Source organism: Oryzias melastigma, linkage group LG11, assembly GCF_002922805.2.
Source record: "Oryzias melastigma strain HK-1 linkage group LG11, ASM292280v2, whole genome shotgun sequence".
In the NCBI taxonomy this organism is placed as follows: Eukaryota; Metazoa; Chordata; class Actinopteri; order Beloniformes; family Adrianichthyidae; genus Oryzias; species Oryzias melastigma.
The window spans coordinates 24,431,222-24,435,772 of NC_050522.1; the positions used below are offsets into that span (position 1 = coordinate 24,431,222).

General features: G+C 37.6%; 2 long non-coding RNA genes across 2 annotated transcripts in view; one reads left to right on the forward strand and one right to left on the reverse strand.

Moving 5' to 3' along the window:
- LOC112162702 overlaps positions 1-3,689 on the forward strand; it is a 12,921-nt gene extending 9,232 nt beyond the window's left edge. Inside the window, exons 2-4 of the long non-coding RNA XR_002922136.2 lie at positions 1,096-1,264; positions 1,382-1,495; positions 3,377-3,689. This is a non-coding gene — a long non-coding RNA (uncharacterized LOC112162702). The remainder of the gene's footprint in view (positions 1-1,095; positions 1,265-1,381; positions 1,496-3,376) is intronic.
- Positions 1-4,551, reverse strand: part of LOC112162701 — a 41,357-nt gene that overhangs the window by 26,113 nt on the left and 10,693 nt on the right. The window lies entirely within an intron of this gene.

Sequence of the window (4,551 nt, forward strand, 5' to 3'; positions counted from 1 at the left end):
TTTACGAGATTAAAAATGTTAATTCACGACTTTTATTCTTGTTACTTTTACGTTTTAAAAATGTATTACCTGAATGTTGTAAACTTATGAGAAAAGTCATAAGTTTACAATAAAAATCTTGTAAATTTACAAAAAAAGAATAGTCAATTTACGTATTTTAATGTCATAGACATGTTACCTTAAATCTTGTAAACCTACGAGAAAATAGTTGTAAATTTACAAGATTAAAAATGTATATTTATGAATTTTATTCTCGAAAATATACATGTTTTAAAAATGTATTACTTAAAATGTCATAAGTTTACAAGAAAAAACATGTATATTTATGAGAAAAATGGTCAATTTGCATCTTTCAAAGTCATAGATATATAACTTGTAATCTTGTAAACTCACGAGAAAAAAGTTTTAAATTTACAAGACTAAAAATGTAAATTTACGACTTTTATTTTCGAAAATTTGCATGTTTTAAAAATGTATTACCTAAATGTCGTAAATCATACATTTACAAGAAAAAAAGGGTCAATGTACGTATTTTAAAGTCATAGATATGTTACCTTAAATCTTGTTCATTTATGAGAAAAAACTTGCAAATTTACGAGATTAAAAATGTAAATTTATGACTTTTAATCTCGAAAATGTTAATGTTTTAAAAAATGTATTACCTAAATGTTGCAAAGTTAGAAGAAAAGTCAGAAGTTTACAAGAAAAATCTTCTAAACTTACGAGAAAAAAGTTGTAAATTTACGACTTTTATTCTCGTAACTTCTTTTAAATTATTGGTTTCTCCCTATATTCTGTCATAGATTTTAAACCCCATTCATTATTTTTTTTGTGGGGGTGGGGTTGGGGGGGTGTCCTGCATGTCCAAAAATTTTTTCAGCGGGTACAATGTGTGCAAATTTTTGTGATATATATCTTATTTTGAGAATGTGACTCTGTTAATAATACTTTCTCCAGCGCACAGTATGGAGGAAGAATGGTGAAAACTATCTGGTACTTCTGCAGCCGAGCTGCTAGCCTCGGATTAGCATCCGTGCTGGTGTTTCCTGAGCACGTCCATCCCCCCTCAAACTTTTATCTTTCCGGTTTTTGCAGCGTGCTTCCACCCGGCTGTGAAGAACGGAGCCGGAATCCTAGAAAAGCTTTTCAAATCTTCAGAATAGAAGTAGCATTGTTGGAGTGGAGAAGCACGCTCTCCGCCAGAGCACATCAATGGAACATCAACGTTCTCGGGTTTAAGGAGGGTCTTTGGAGGCCTTTGAAAGTAAGTCGTTGTATCAAGTGCACACAAGAAGATTCATGGACCTACAAGCAGAGATAGAATATTCTGGGGCATGAGAGTCTTCGCACATCCTAATACAAACACACTCTCCTTTTGTAGTTGCAGGAACCCAGATCATGACATCATGGTTTATCAGAGCCTGATCAGCAGGAGCTCATGGGCTCTCAAAGGCTGTTTTGTCTTCCTTCGCCACGAACCCCCCAGGTCCCACAGGTACCTTCCAGCCATGCGTATTTGTTTACCACCGCCTGAATTTGAAAGTCTTGATGGTGGCAGTTGGCCATCCCTTCCAGCGCCTTCCCAAGCACTTTATCACCTGCGGCAGAAAAGTTTCAGTCGCCTGAAATCAGGTGCTGCTTCCACCGACTGCTCGATCCACTTATTCAGCCGACAAATCGAATCTGTGTTTCTGGAGACAAGCAGTTTCTTCAATCCCTTTCAGCGAGATCGGAATGTAAACGGATGTTCTCCATGATTTCCTACAAACAGGCTATTTATAAACAACAAATAGGCTCTTAATTGAAGTGTTTTACATGTATTTTTGTAACCCTTTTCTATTTATGGAGCACTATAAAAAACGAGTGTCAAAATCCAAAACTGCATTTTTAAAACTTTAAAACCGTAACTTTTTATCATAAAATGAACTAGATATATAACATTACCTGTGATAACGATAGTGTGGATGCTGTAAGCTGAATTTGACTCCTGAAGATGCTGAAATTAATTATTAAAATGTTAAAGCTGATAGCCAGCTAAAATATTAGCTAAATGCCAAATTAGCTTAAAAAACAAACAAAAAAATTAAGTTAGCCAAAACAGCTAATATGTAGCTGAAAAAATATCTAAACTTAAAAATAGTCTAAAAAAAAGGAAAAAAAGGCTAAATTAGCCAAAACAGCTAGCATGTAGCTGAATATTAGCTTACCTCCAAAAAAGCCTAAAAAAATCAATTGCCAAAACAGTCCAAAAAGCTAACAGAATGTCGATTTTTAAAACTTAAAAAATGTAACTTTTTAGCATAATTATGTTAAAAAGGCAGGAAGATTATTCCAGAATAAATCAACTTAAATATTAAATAACTTTCAATATTTATATTAGGCTAATTTGGCACTTAGCTAATACTTGAGCTGGCTATCAATTTCAGCGTTTTTAGCGATCACACTAGCATCATTATTGCAGGTAATGCTATATATCTAGTTCATAATTATGTTAAAAGTTACAGCGATAGAGTTTTAAAAATGTAGTTTTAGAGTGTTCAATAAATGTTTATCCTGCTCGGCCCACAACCTAAGATGTGTTTTGGATTTTGGCCTCTTGTGTGATTGAGTTTGACCCTCCTGATCTTTTTTTCACATTTCTAGAATTTTGATAAAGATTTCCTGCTATTAGAGTGGGTCTTTAAATGTGGCGGAGTTCTCATAGGGGGATAATTTCATCTCAAATCCACAGAGGCGTGCTGTAACGTTGAGCGGTTATTTGAGGTTCCAGTTTAATATCAAACCAAACGGAGGATTCTCCGACTCTGTCGTGGCTCTGAGGACCACAAACCGCTCTGCTGGTATTTGGTGACATCCAAAGTGTGTGAAGAGGCCATCCTCATTTTTTATTGGCCAATTAGCTCAGAGGAGGGCGAGTAATTAGCAGGGCTGGCTGGGAGTCAGGCCAGGATCCCCGAGCTGGCCGGCACGCATCGTCAGAGCGCCGTGGCGACGAGGATGAGGAGGAGGAGGCCTGGATGCTCCTCCAGACGCCCGCCGCCGCCGCTCTGAACGCAGCGCCACGTCCTTCATGTGGAAGGAAGAGTTGTTCACCGCCTGAAGGAGAGTTTCCGGAATGATCTATCTGGCTGTTTACTCAGTCACAGCTTCTCCTCTTGAAAACCCACTCAGCTCACTAACGGAGCCTCTCCTTCCTCTGTTTACGCCTGAGGGGAGTTTTCTCTTAATTGCTTGCAACTCTAATGGAAATCACGCCCGACTGTTTGAAGACTTCTGAAATGAAGATTATTTTAACCGTAGAAGATAATTTGAGTTGGGTTCACTTTAGGGGAAATTGTGTCTTTGTGTTACAATTTAATATCTCCCTAATTTGCAGGTGAGGAGAAACGCATCAGGTTGAACTGCATCTTTACATTCTGTGGACTTTTCCTCACTTTTGAGGCTGCGTGTTCTCAGCACAAAGGTAATGAGGCCGGGAATCCTTCCAGTGAGCTCTGCAGCAGCAGGTTCCTCGTCCTTTGTGTCTAATATACTTACAACAGTAAAGAAAATCCCCTCTTCAGACGGACTTTTGTCTCTCGTCTTCACACAACGGTGCTGGTGCCAAGACATGAGAGGACAAGAAGGCCTGTGTAGTCATGAAACCTTAGACGCTGGACCGGCAACATGTGTCCAAAAAACGCCTCTAATCCTCGGGGGAAAATCCACAGGAGAGGATCACTTTGCTGGTCATTTTTTCCATTTTTGAGTTGAATGAAGTCCTTATGTTTGACTCCAAAATGGAGAAAAATAGGAAACATTTGTAAGAAAACTGGAGCTGCCTCAATATATATCGACGACCGTTCATTAATTATTCACTTTAACAACTATAATTGATCAATTTGAACAAATCGGTCCAATGCAGCATCAAAACTCTTCAGTCTGTGGGAGACAAATGACCAAACTTTAACACAGAACATAGATCACTCTGAGCCAAAATGCTCAAGACCATTTTTCTATGGGTATGCTGCGGGGAGCAGGTCGTAGAAACACGTATACGACACGTATGATTTAGGTAGGTGAGATGCAGCAGCGTCGTACGGAGTTTTCATTTCTTCAATCCCTCCCTAATCCTGTAGATCAGGAGAGTCAAACTCAAAGATAAACATTCATTGAAAACTACATTTTTAAAACTATAAAATCAAAACTTGTTTACGTAATTATGAACTAGATATATAGCATTACCTGTGATCATGCTAGTGTGAATGCTGGAAGCTGAATTTGGCTGCTGAAGATGCTGAAATTAATAGCCAAAAACACTGAAGCTAATAGCCAGCTAAAATAACAGCTAAATGCCAAATTAGGCTAAAAAACTAAACAAATAATAATAAACTTAGGTTAGGCAAAACTGCTAGCATGTAGCTGAAAAAAAATGGCTAAACTTCAAAATATCCTAAAAAACGGAACCTCCCCCACCAGACAGAAATTTCCCAAAACAGCTAGCATGTAAATTTTAGTCTAACTCCAAAACAGCAGCAATAACTTAAAAAAAAAATGCCTAGATTAGCCAAA